General features: G+C 38.4%; 1 pseudogene; it reads left to right on the top strand.

Moving 5' to 3' along the window:
- Window positions 1–794: 794 nt before the first annotated feature.
- On the top strand, window positions 795–1,417 carry LOC141567097 (small ribosomal subunit protein eS8 pseudogene; annotated as a pseudogene).
- The last annotated feature ends 12,968 nt before the right edge of the window (window positions 1,418–14,385 follow it).

The following is a 14,385-nucleotide window of genomic DNA, read 5'->3' as shown; positions in this document are numbered from 1 at the left end:
TTTAGCCCTGACAACAACCCTGGAAGGTAGGTACCACTGTTATTCCTGTTTTATACATAAGAATACCAAGACACAGAGCAGTCCAGTGACCTGGGTGAGGGTCACACAGCAAGGAAATGGGTCAGCTGGGATTGGAACCTACGTAGTCTGGATCCAGAACTCATGGTCATGGTCGTAACCACCTCATTTTACTGTCTGACTCTGAGGTCACATGAATGACTGACTTGCGTAGCATTTAAATATCTATATAATTTTTGGTAGTAACACATAGGAGGAATATGAATAGAAGTTAGAGGAGAAGAAGGAGCAAATAGATTAGTCGAAATTGTAACAAGTAGTACAGCCACTTCTGTGTGGAGACATAAGAAATAGGTAATATGGAAAATAAATCTGCGGGATGTGGGTTGTGAACTGAGAAGGGCAGAAGGAACAAGTATAAGACATATTATCATGTTTCCCTGAAAATAAGACCTAGCCAGATAATCAGCTCTAATGCATCTTTTGGAGCAAAAATTAATGTAAGACCTGGTCTTATTTTACTATCATTTTACAGGTGAAGCCCAGGTTTCACCTTATTTTACTGTATTTTACTTTAAGACCAGGTCTTAATATAATATAATATAATGTAATGTAATATAATATGATACAATACAATACAATACAATACCGGGTCTTATATTAATTTTTGCTCCAAAAGACGCATTAGAGCTGATTGTCTGGCTAGGTCCTATTTTCCGGGAAACACGGTAATAGCTCAGGACTCTATGTTTTCTCTTTTTGGTCGGCACTGAGCCATGGGTCTCTCTGGGGACAACTGGTACAAGCGCCGCGAGACCAGGGACAAGAGAAAGCCCTACCACAAGAAGCGAAAATAGGAGCTGGGACACCCTGCTGCCAAGGATAAGATTGCTGCCCCCTGCATGCGCACAGTCCGTGTGCGTGGAGGCAAGAAGAAGCACCATGCATTGAGGCTGGGTGTGGGGAACTTCTCCTGGGGCTCTGAGTGTCCTACGCGCAAACAAAGGTTACTGATGTTGCCTGCAATGCGTGTAACAAGCAACTGGTCCAAGATCCTAGTAAAGAACTGCCGGATGCTCATTGACAGCACACCTGCCCACCGTGGTATCAGTCCCACTGTGCACTGCCCCTGGGCTGCAAGAGGGAGGCCAAGCTGACCCCTGAGGAGGAAGAGATTTTCAAACAAAAAAACAATCAAAGAAAATTCAGAAGACATATCATGAAAGGAAAAAGAACGCCCAAATCAGCAGTTTTCTAGAGGCGCAGTTCCAGCAGGGCACGCTTCTTGCACGCATCGCTTCATGACCAGGCAAACAGGGCGGAGCAGGTGGCTATGTGCTAAGAGGGCAAGAAACTGGAGTTCTAGCTGAGGAAAACCAAGGCCTGGAAAGGCAAATAAATCCTCCTCCCTCCTAGCTTCGTCTGTGTAATACAGGTTTTTGGTGTTCAAAAACAAAACAAAACCAAACAACAACAACAAAACCCACCTAGCTCAGCTTGGCAGTTGTGAGCTGTAGAGAAGAATCCCATCGGTATCTCAGATGAAAACTTCATTAAGTCATTGAAAACCTCAATCAGCTGTATATGTAACCTCCAGAATTATTTGGAAACGGTACCCTAAATACTTTGGTTTAGCATAATTGTTTCGGTAGCTGCTATCATCTTTCAATACACTGAAGATTGAAGATTCTTCAGTGTAGAAATATTTAAGAGAATCCAAGCCATGATACCAATATTGTTTTAAATTTGTGCATATTTGGTGCGTTTGAGTATTTATAATAACTAGAAAAATTTGGTTTATTAAAATAATAGATTAGACTTGCAATTCAAAAATTAATAGGTAATTCAGTTATTGGTTTATACATGAACTTTTGAATCTTTTTTACTTGTTAAATCATACCTTTAAAAACTACAAAAGTATATTAACAAATAGTTAACATTCCCACAATTCTTATCCTCTTTTTAATTCTCTACACCACCCTTTTGCATCCTTTGGCGAAAATACTGTTAAAATTGTGTTTATATACTCACAGACTTACAGGTTTAAATTGAAGTCTTGCTAAGTTATTGTAAATCGTTTTAGAACACTAAATAAAACTGAAGACTCGCCATATATAAAATTGAATTATTAGATTAATAGGAAACAGTTAAACACTAATTATTTAGTATTTAAATAATAGAGATGCTTAAGTATCTTATTTAATAGAGATGCTTAAATAAGAGATACTTAAAAGTAGATAGAATATTTAAATTTACAGAGGCAATTTAAAATATTTAAATGAGTTTAATTACCAGAGTTTATAAGTAGGACCAAATAATAATTGTAGTTGAAATAATCTTGTGTTCACTACACTGTTTATCCTTCCTGCAAACTCAGGAAAATTATATCTCCCAGCTCCACTAATAGTTAAGGTAGGATCTTATAACTGAGTTCTTGCCTATGTGAATGTGCCCCTTTGGTCTAAGATGGTTAAGAGCAGAAATGAATGGAAGCGAAGTTCTTCAAAGTGCAAAGTTGCAAAAAGAAAGCCCAAATCCTTGAGTCACCTCAGGAGAGGGATATGCCCAGGAAAACCATCTTACCTGTATCAAGCTGTGATTAAAGTGAGACATACACCTTTCTTGCAATTACTCACAAAGAAAAGTACTCAATATCATTAGTCATAAAAGAAATGCAAATCAAAACCACAATGAGATTCAATTATACACACACCTAAATGGCTCAAATTTTAAAAATTGATAACAAATGTTGATGAGGTTGTAGAGCAAACAGTACTCAAACATCAGCTCAATGCAAAATATGGACCTTGCTTTTTGTAAAAGAAGGAAAAAAATTACCCTGTATCGCCAAAAAGAAGACCTAGCCGGACCATCAGCTTTACCGCATTTTATAGTAAAATAAGACCCGGTATTATATTATATATTATATTATATTTTATTATACTATACTATACTATACTATACTATACTATACTATACTATACTATACTATATTATATTATATTATATAAGACCCGGTCTTATAACAAAATAAGACTGGGTCTTATTAATTTTTTCCCCAAATGCTGCATTAGAGCTGATTGTCCTGCTAGGTCTTATTTTCAGGGAAACACGGTAATCATGAAACAATCAGAAAAATTTTAATACTGACTAGTAACTTGCTAATATTAAGGAATCATTGATACATTTTTAAGTGTTCATGTTGTGATAATCCTAAAATAAAAAATCATATCTTTTTGTAGTATATACCAAAGTATTTGTAGATAAAACTATGTGATATCTGGGAATTTGTTCAAAATGATCCAGTTATGAGGAGAAGAAGAATGAGAAGATATAAAAAATATAAGATTGGCCATTTTCGAAGGTGGGGAATGAGTAAATAGAGATTCATCAGCCTATTCTGTCTACATTTGTTTATGTTTTAAAATAAAAACTTAAAACGGTTTTAGAAGCAGCCAACAGGAATAGCATGACTTTGCTTTTGAGTATTTGGGGAAAACACCTTTCTGATCAAGATAAAGAGAATAAATATAGAGTTGTGAAATGCTATTAAAACAATTACTATATATTAAAAAAAGTGATTCAGTAAAGCCTCCCCTTAAGCTTTTTCCAGAGGCAATGTTTTGCTTTTTGATTTGGCCCACACAGAAATAGCAGTCAGCGTTTTTGGACCAAAGGACTAGTTAAATTAGATGCCAGGCAAAAAGAAACTACGCATTACCCTGTCAAAGCTGCATCTCTGCAGGTGATCAGTGATGGATGTGGAGTGCCTGCATCTGTTCCTCCCAGAGCTTACCCCTAATACACATCCAAATCTGTAGGAGAGATATCCAATGTGTAATTGGAAAACACTGTCAATTCTGGACTCTGCTCTACATCTCATTTTTATGCCTGAAATCTCAACTTTTTTTTCAACTCTTTTTACTTGACATTTTTTTCAATTATTCACTATCCTCTTAGTGAGAAAAGGAATTGTTTTGTTTGTTTAAGTTGGACATTAAATCTGCTCAGCTACAAAAAGAGAGAACACACAGGCAACAGGAATGGATGCTCCTAGTTTATTACAGAGTGGGAAGCATGCAGGTCCTGACTTGCTGGACTAATGGTTACAACAGCATCTTAAGAGGTTTGGTGCATACTCACAGATTAGCTAATTGATGTCTGATGAATTCTATCTCTTTTCCAAAACTAAGCTGGAGGTATTGACTCTCTTCTGACAATTAGATAGATGTTCAGATAAGGAAAACTCACTGCAGGCATTCAGTTCAACACAACATAGATTTCAACTCAAAACATCCCAATCTGTAAATAAGACACCCCACTTTCTTTCTTATTCTGATCCAGATACCCAATGGTTTCAATCTATTTAGGTCAGTGTTTTCTACTTATATCCTTTTATCCTAAGCATCAACCAACTAACAGTAGGCAGTAAAAAAAAAAAATTTTGTTTGAAAATATACAAATTATGTAATCTCACATTCCCTGAAGTGTTTCCCATGAGATGTTTACTGATTTTAGGAGGGAATAAAAGGGTGGAAAAGCATGCACTCAAATAAATTTAAGAATCTCAATTAAACTAAAACAAACAGGTGTTATTTATGGCTGGGCTTCTCAAAGCACTTTATATATAAATGCACCCAGTAAATTGCTGAAAGAGGCATAGATGGTACATTTTCCTAATTTTATTTGACTGCATACCTGTTTATTTTACAGAACAAAATATTTTTTGAAAAACATTGATTTTAATTTGATCCCTTATTTTAGAGGTGATGGAACCAAGGACCAGAGAGATTTCATGTCTTTTCCAAGGACACAGGGCAAAGCCACCGTAGAGCTGGAGCTCCTCACCATTTCTTGAGCCCCATATCAGAGCACTCCCACTACTTGATGCTCATGTCATAACAATAACTGACACTTGAAAATATGACCTCTTAGGCTTATGTACTGATCGTTGAATTTTAGCCTCACCATAACCAAGTTTTAGAGACCTAGAAATTTTATTTCTTCTTACAGGTAAGGGAAAGGAAGCCAGAGAGGGTAACGTCTTCTTCCTCGGTACCCCAGATCTTTAGGTGGAAATCAAGGTAAGGACAATGCTGAGTTCATCACAAGCTACCACTCATAGCAGGCACCTAACCACTGAGGAAAATGACAATTTAATTCCATAAGCCTCTAACTACTTGATGCAGGAGCTGTCTTCTCATGAGTGCTCTCGCAGAGCAAGCAAATTAAGTCATTCTTCCACTCCAACTCCTCCACTAACTGACTGTGGAACCCTGGGCACATTATATAACATCGCTGGGCCTGGATTTCCATATCTGTTAAATAGATGCATAGAGTCTCTGTGATGATTAAATGAACTAATGTATGTAAAGCTGAGAAGAGCTGTCACATACTAAGTATCATAGGTGGTCGCAACTGCTTAGGCACAAAACTGTAGGCTAAACCAGTGAGGGCTGGGCCCCAATTTGCCATGTGATGCCCAGGTAGGCAAAGTGAGAGACCATTTCCATCCAATTGTATAAAATATGCAATATTTACTAAAGGGTCTGTAGAAAATGAGCACCAGCTATCAAAAAGAATTGTCCCAGAAATGTAATAGGCATAGAAGTTAATTATGTGTAAATAATCAAAATGACTCTAGCTCACACATCTTCAGACTGATATGTGAAGTTTATTTTTAATTTTTATCCTGAACATGTTTTTGGCTGACCTTCATTTTTACCATCTTACAGCCATCTAATTATAAGCCTCCAGCTACTCTTTAGGTCACTATTTTAAATAAAAATGTTCTACTTGTGCTAGTTATTAAATAGAACAATTAAGAAATTACCTGGAGGTTTTAAGGGAATAGTTCTGGCAAGAAATGGTCTAATGTGTAACTAAATGGGGAGAAAAATCCTAGCCTGCGTTTAATCTGTTTCTGTACCCATTCTAGTCTAGTCCGGGATGGCTGGAAAATTTCACCAGGAGGAAAAACATGATTACTTCTTCAGAAATGTGAGATTAGATAAATAATGTACTGAAAAGAACCTAGAAATCACCAATAGAGTGATTCTCAAACTTGGATGTACATCACAAGTGCCTGGAGAGAAAATGCAGAACCTCAGGTCTCATTCCCAACAATTCTGACTCAGTAGGTCTGGAGTATGATCTTAGAATCTGCATTGTCATAAGGAATTCCTTAGTAATGATTCTGGGTGAAAGCTTGAGGACTATTAATGTGGTCTCCTGTCCTTTCAAAGTCATAAGGAGAGAAACTGAGGCCACACAAGGTAAATCAGTGACAGGATCTGAGCTCAAATTCAGCTCTCTTGATATTCGGATTAACGCTCTTTCCATAACTATAGCTTTGACTTATGGGGTGTCACCAAAAACAAAAGATTCTTGAAGTCTCCTTTCAGAGAGACAAGTGATCATGGAGGTTGGGATAAGCTGAAGATGGTTGAAACCTTGAAAGAAAGATCTCTGGAGGGAGCACATTCGAGTTTGCCTTGTGATTCCATATAGTGGTATTTGACCTGGTTAGACCTGCTTCTGTGCCGACTGTTTAGGGATATTCAGCAGTGGGAAATACCAGTCTTGTTATCTATGAGGATTCACAAACCTGAGGGCTCTGTTCTGAGTTATGGAATGAAGCAAATGACTAGCTTGCCAGAAATATACTCTACCGAATTAAGAACCAGTTACAAACAAAGACAAATAATCTACCTATATATATTTAGATTTCTGCTCCTGCCAGATCTTTCAACACAGTTCTTTCCCCCAACTCCTGTCTGTTATGAGGATTCTAACATCACAAATTGTGAACAAATATCTGGACCCTTCTGCAGTTTGGTCTCTGACCTTGCTCAAGTGACTAGGCCTTTTGATAGTTTAAATTCTGACTCTGTCTTCCTGATGAACTGCATTGTTTGCATTGTCTGTTTCACTACAAAACTTGTTTTACTAGTTTATTTTGCAGATTCCAAGAGAAATTGAGTCACTGGCCACTGCCTTGTGGCCCCCTGCCCCCTTTGCTGACAACATCTTATGTCTCCAGCTATTGGCCATATCCCGTGACTCTACCTGCTGAACTTGAATCAATCAAAACTACCTATTGTCCATATCTTAAAACCCCACTTGCTGACCGCTGAGTCAGCAGACCCCTGAAAATCCAGTTGCCCTCACCAATTAGAACATGAATAATGTAAGTTTACGGTCTTCTTTCTCTAGCAATCCATCCTTTTGATCAGCAACTCCTTGCAACGCTCACCTTTAAAAAACCATCACCTTTAAAAAACCATCACCTTGGGGCCAGCCTGGTGGCTCAGGCGGTTAGAGGTCCATGCTCCTAACTCCAAAGGCTGCCGGTTCGATACCCCCATGGGCCAGTGGGCTCTCAACCACAAGGTTGCTGGTTCAACTCCTCGAGTCCCACGAGGGATGGTGGGCTCCACCCCCTGCAACTAAGATTGAACACGGCACCTTGAGCTGAGCTGCCTCCTGGATGGCTCAGTTGGTTGGAGCACAGCCTCTCAACCACAAGGTTGCCAGTTCAACTCCTGCAAGGGATGGTGGACTGTGCCCCCCTGCAACTAGCAATGGCAACTGGACCTGGAGCTGAGCTGCACCCTCCACAACTAAGATTTGAAGCTGAATGGCACCCTCCACAACTAAGATTGAAAGGACAACAACTTGATTTGGAAAAATGTCCTGGAAGCACACAGTGCTTTAATAAAGCTTTAATAAAGTCCTGTTCCCTTTCCCCAATAAAAACAAACAAACAAACAAACAAAAAGACCATCACCTTATTCTTCCCACCTCAGAGCATGTCTTTGGTTTATACCAAAGGCTACATTCTCTGATTTGCAAGTCATATCAGACTAAAACTCTATTTTATCCCTCAGAAGAGTCCTGTGGAATTTCCACTTACAGTTGTTACAGGGGACCCATGTCAAAGGAGCGTAAAGCCTCTGCCACTCAATAAATTTAGAAATACAATATTTCCTTTCCAAGAATAAGAATTATACAACTACACCACTTCACTGGATGTCAGGAAGCTCAGAAACAGATCGGAAACACAATTCAGCAACCATATTGACCACAATGACCGAAACACTAGGTGTTCTTTCATACATAGGTTCCTGATTTTTCGTTTTCCATTTATTTGTATTTTCTGCTTGATAACATCATCAAATGTACTGTCTGTATTTTTGTTTTAGCTTTTCCAAATTCTCTGTGGACAGAGGCAAAACATAAATACAAATAACTTCCATCATAGTTGGAACTTATTGAACTAGACATGAACTAGTTGAACCAGACAAGTCAATTATGTTCCTACCTTTTTAAAGCTCCTTACAAGGGGACAGGTTTAGGTAACCACCTTGGGTTCCAAGTGGTTTGACCTTCTATTCGAAGATTGCGTTCTATTTTATTTTATTTTATTTATATTTTTACAGAGCAGGGGTGGCATCCTGATCCAAAAGCAGTCAAGCTTTCAGGGTTATAAGACCCCTTGGAGTGAAAAATCTTTTGCCAAGTAAAGATCCCTTTCGACCATCAGAATCTCATGTCCAGGAATTAAATTGGGGAATCAATGAGAAAATCAAGCAGTTGCCAGTGAAAACTGAATTAAAGGGATTCACACAGAGAAGCCTGTGGAGCCACCGGGGGGAACGTGAGCTGTAGGTATAAATAAACAAGAGTTATAAGGCAATAGAAACTATCAAGAAGCAAGAAGCTACGGGGACAAAAGAGATGCAGAACAGTGAGGATCCAGAAGTCCAGGCCACACAAAAGGGTGAGTAGGTTGTGCCTTGTACCTTGCACCTGGCTTAGGGGGAGAGTCAGGACAAAAATCCAGTGTGCACTCTTCTATCCAAACTGTACCCACTCGGGCGTGGCTGTGCCCACCAGACAAAGGTGAGCACAGTGGTCCTGGCCACAGGCACCAGGAGAAAACACAGAGTGATTCAGAATGAAGCAAAGATCTAACAAAAGCTAAGTACCACTAATGATGTATAAACTCCTCCTGGTGAGGTCCCTAGATCTGCCTTGGTTCTGCACGATCTTTCTGTTTACACTCTTGAGACCTGGGTCTTCTGTGATTCAGATGCTTCTCATGCAGCCTGGATGTTTGGTTTTTAGTAGGGTCCCATGAGACTTGGTGGAGATTCTTATTTTCCTCACTCTATGTGTATGCTTAAAAGAAACCACCAAAACTTATACTGTCAGTTAGCCTGATCCTTCCATTCATTGAGTCTACCTAAAATAAACATCAATGTGAAGTGGTTTGCCTACCCTTCTATGATACTTTGGAATAATATGCTGACGTTACAAATTTCCTTCTGAGATTGAAGTAGTCTTCTGTGGCTGCTGTGACACATGACCACCACTTAGTGGCTTAAAACAACACAAATTTACTATCTTATCGATCTATAGGTAAGAAATCCGATGCAGTTCTCAGGAGGCAAAAATCTAGGCTTCATTTCTTCTGGAGTCTCCAGGGGAGAATCCCTTTAATTTCCCATCCCAGCCACGAGAGGCTGCCTGCAGTCCTTTGCTCTCAGACCCCTTTCCCATCTTCCAAGATGACACTCACATCACCTGAACTCTGCTGCCATCGCCTCTGCCTCCGACTCTCTTGCCTCCACTTTCATTTAGAAGGACCCTTGTGATTACGCCGGGCCCTGTCAGATAATCCAGGAGAAAATTCCCTCTCAAGACCCTTAATTTAGTCACATCTGCAAAGTCCCTCTTGCCATGTAAGGTAGTAAATTCACAAATTCCAGACATTAGGATAAAGACATCTCTGGAGAACCATTACTCTGGCTGAGGGGGGAGTTGGAATTACCAGCTTACCAGGGGGATCAAGTAAAAGCCCCTGATACTGGCTCACTTTCTCAAAGGCCTTATTGTGGATGATCAATTAGTCTTTGCATTAAAAAAATGTCCAGAACAAGGAGAAAGACCAAAAGACTTCATATAAAGTTTCCTCTTATTGAGTTTCCTCAGTGGAACTATGAAGTCTCCTGGGTTTGCTTTTTTTTTTCCCAGCATTACATGTTATGAAAATGTTTAAACACAGGAAAGTTGTTGAAAGAATTATACACTAAACACCTTTATACCAATGACAGATTCTATTAACATTTTGCAATATTTGCTTTATCACATAGCTATCCATCTGTCCATTCCTCTATTCATCAATCTATCTTATTTTTAGCTACATTTCAAAACGAATTGCAGACATCAATATAACCATCCCTAAATAATTCAACATACATATGACTATCACTAACTAAATTTCAATGTTTATTTATACTTTTTAAAGATAAGGTTTATATACAGTGAAATGCACAAATCTTAAACATACCAATCCATAACTTTTGTGATAGCAACACACCTTGTAACCTAAATCCCTATCCAAACACATAACATCATGACCCCCCCTGACAGCTTCCTTACATGCCTTTCCAGCCAGTCCCTGCCCACTCATAAGCAATGACACTTCTAAGATTTTTCACTACAGATTTGGGTTTGAGTGTTGAAATCACCATATTTAAGACTAGGGAGAGTGAGGTCTTAGTAATCAATTACCAGTTTGGATCTGGTTTGCTTTCCTAGCTTGTCTTTTCTCTGTTGCACTGTCAACAATACCTGTGGCCATTTGCTAATCGGTTGTTACCTGGGACTTTTTTTTTACTGGAACTTTCTATGAATAAAGATTAGGCTTGGTTCATAAACATAAAAATACAAAATAGTAGTAACTCAATATTATCATCTAATATTGACAAAAAAACAAGGAAAACAAAAACAGACTGAGCCTTTCAGGAGGTGTTTTTTTTTGGGGGGGTGGTTGGGGAGGAGGAGGCAGTGGGAGAGAAATCTTCCACTAGGAATTTATACCCTAGGAGTCCTTATTCAATGCACTGGAAAATTCCTACAGGTCAGTGTAAATGAGTACAGAGTCTGAGAAGGCAGCAAAACACACTTGAAACAGTACGAGCTTTGGAGTTGGATAAACCTGCATTTCACATTTAACAGCTGTCTGATTTTGACATTTCATGTAACCTTTCAGAGCCTGGTTATATATCCATAAAATGAAAATAACAATGTCTATTTCCTAATGCTGTGGGAATTTGAGAAAAATCTTTTGCCTAGCCAAAAATCTGGCACACTCTAGCCTCCATACCTCATGGATGTTATCATTCTATCACATCGTACTACGTGATCGTAATATCAGTATCATCACGTTATTGTGCCTATTCAAATGAGTTTGGTCAAAGGAGAAAGAAAAATAAATTTACAAAAACTGGAGAATGCTAGCCAATCTCATCCTAATTCCTTTTTGTTCAAGCAAAATTTTTGTTCATTTCAGAATCACAAAGTAATTTCTAAAGTTTCTGGACCACATACGTGAAAAGGAAGACTGAAATTTCAAGAATGGCACAGAGAGAGGGAAGAAGCCATCACTTGCTGCTTGATTTCCTAGAGGTTATTCCAGGACTTATTTCTTGGAACAGGTCTTTTTCCTTTCTCTGAAATGGCAAGAAAAAGCCAAAGATGAAGTCAGCTAGGAGAAAAACTCATCAAAGGAAATGCTGCATGCAATGTTCTGATTATGAGGTTCAGTGGTCTAGAGAGTTTAAGTTGTGATGGTCAAACCTCGGCCTACTTTCTCTTCTTTTATTTCTAAAAGAAAAGTTACCCTTAGGAAGCAGAATCCATGGCAAACATCAGTAGCAGCATCTGATGCAGGGTCCAGTACTAACAATTTGTTTCCTGCCAGTTTCAGCAATAGATCTACATCCTAGCCTCATGTGTAATTAAATACCTATGGGACCTAAAAAGCCTCTGAGATTCACTGACCAGCTACCACTCCTGTCAAAGAGGGAGAATTTTTGCACTGAAAATTATATCTTGCATCCATCCACATGTACAGCAAATCTTTTTGGTACCCTATACCACATGCCCTCAGGCCACCTCTGATTCTACTAGCTGCCTCTGTGATAAACAGTTTGCTGTACCCTGACAGCATTCCACTTCAAGACTCAGCTATATATTTTCTCATTTTCAGCTCAGGTCTTTCTCCAAAGCTATGGGAGTCTGTCTACTCAGTGTGACTGAATCCAGAAGTGCATGGGAATGAATATTCCAAGGATAAGCCTCCAGAAACGGTGAAAGGAGATCTGGACACACTGTATAAATGCCCCAGCCTCCAGGTGTTTGGATGGACTCTGCTGGGAGACATTCTATCCCTAGAGGTCCCATTGCCTGCAGTAATGACCTTGATATATCTTCATGTTGACTTTTTCTCCTTCCCTCTCTCACTCACCTTGATCTCTCACTTCTGCTTCCTGGGATCACCTCCCAGATAAATCTTCTGTACCTGAAACGTATCTCAGTCTCTGCTTTTGGGATAAACCAAAGAAGTTAAAGTCTTTTTATTGCTATCCCTCCAGCCATTGCCCTCGTCTGTGTCCCATTATCCCTTCTGTAGAATACTGTAATAACCTCCTAAGGAACCTGCCTCTTCTACCTCAAATTCATGCTCCACACAGCGATCACAATCATCTTTTTAAGACTTATGATATCACTTCCCGGCTTAAAAGCTTTCAATTACTTCCTTCCTCACCTAGAATAAAACCTAAATGTGTTGCAATGGCCAGTGAAACCTTTGATGTGTAGTCTCAGGCCTAATCTCCAACCCCATCCCACACCACATCCCACACCACACTACGCTCCAGCTGCTATATTATAACCTTCTTCCATGATCGTGTCACAACTTTTGCACTTCCACGGGTTTATACTTACTAATCTCTTAGCCTAAAATTGTCAACTCCCTGATATTGGAATGGTGAGTTCTTCATATGACTGGCTCTTTCACATTTTAAGTTCAGCTTAAACTTCTTTGCAAAGAAGACTCTTTGAAAAGAGTCCTTATACCTTGTAAAGTATTATACTCATCAATCCTATGAATTTACTTAATAAACCTTACAACAATACAAAGTTGTTTACTTGTTGGTTTTCCATCTCTTCCCACCAGGATAAACATTTTTTAAGGGCAAAAACTCCAACCATTTTTCCCCACTGCACCCAACAGCACATTACTTGGCACAATAAATGTTTTTCTGAATTTAAAAAAAAAAAAACAATGATTAAAATGGATAGAAATAGACAACTTATAAAAGAAGAAACACAACCAAAAAACACTCCAAAAGCATTCCCTTTTTGAGTAACCAAAGAAATGTTATTGAAAATAAGAAGATTTTTATATAACAAATCCAAATAAAGATGTTTCATTCTTAATCATGAGCAAGGGTTTAGTAATTATCTGTAAACAAGTACAAATCTTCTAGAAAGCAATTTGGTAACTTTATCAACAATAATAAAAATGTCCATACCCTTTGACATGGTCAATATTACATTTAAAAATTTATTCTAAGGAAAAGATATAAGTAAATATGTGGACAAGCTCTATGTTTAAGGATTTTTATTAAGGTATTTGCATAGTACATATTGAGAGCAGATAAATAATTCTGTGTTCACTTGTGTGAACAGAGATTAAAAACAATAGTTATGGAGGCAAAGTAGTAGCATGCAGAAATAACCATATTATAAAATTAAATGGAAAAAGATTCCAAAATGCATGTATACTGTGGTTGCAAATATGAAAAAATTATGAAAAAATAAAATATTCAAAGATATTAGCAGAAAAAGCTGATGAGATTAAAACTGTTTTTTTTAATTTAGTTTTCCAAATGTTTTGTGTTTTCTTACTTCCATAACAAAAATAAATACCTGTCCTGCCAACCTAAAAAGATTGTTTTGAAAATTAGACAGTTCATGTATCCACTCTTTCAACATTTAGTCCCTGATATATATGTCAGAACCTGCTAAATCCTGTGGGTGAATATGCTCATGTTTGTCTTCAAGACCTAAGGATGAGTACAGAGAGAAAAATATACCTGACCACAATGCAAAGTAGGGGTGAAAAGGACTATAAGGATGGCCCCTGTATCTAAAGAATACACAATTCCTACTCACTCATCATAAGTTATTTTGTAGCTCTCAATATGTTGCTAATACTGGAAAGTGTATTAGTCAGAGTAGTCTGTTACATGTCCCGAAATCTCAAAAGTTCAATGTAGATGTTCCTAGTTAGTATCTGTTTGGTAGGGAGATGGGATTTTTTTTTCAAAGCAATGACTCAGGAATCAAGAGCTTTGTATTTTTTGTTGCTGGCATCTCCCAATATCTCCTGAGGAGGGAGCAAGAACCAGGAGAAAGTACAGGTGGTTGGGGAAATACCCACCCACCTGTCTAAAACGACATATCACATCCACTCTCTTTCCATTAAATGGTTGAGTCACGTGCCCCATCCCT

Source organism: Rhinolophus sinicus, linkage group LG10, assembly GCF_036562045.2.
Source record: "Rhinolophus sinicus isolate RSC01 linkage group LG10, ASM3656204v1, whole genome shotgun sequence".
Classification (NCBI taxonomy): domain Eukaryota; kingdom Metazoa; phylum Chordata; class Mammalia; order Chiroptera; family Rhinolophidae; genus Rhinolophus; species Rhinolophus sinicus.
Note: the sequence above shows the minus strand (reverse complement) of the source record. Positions and strands in the feature narration are given on the sequence as shown.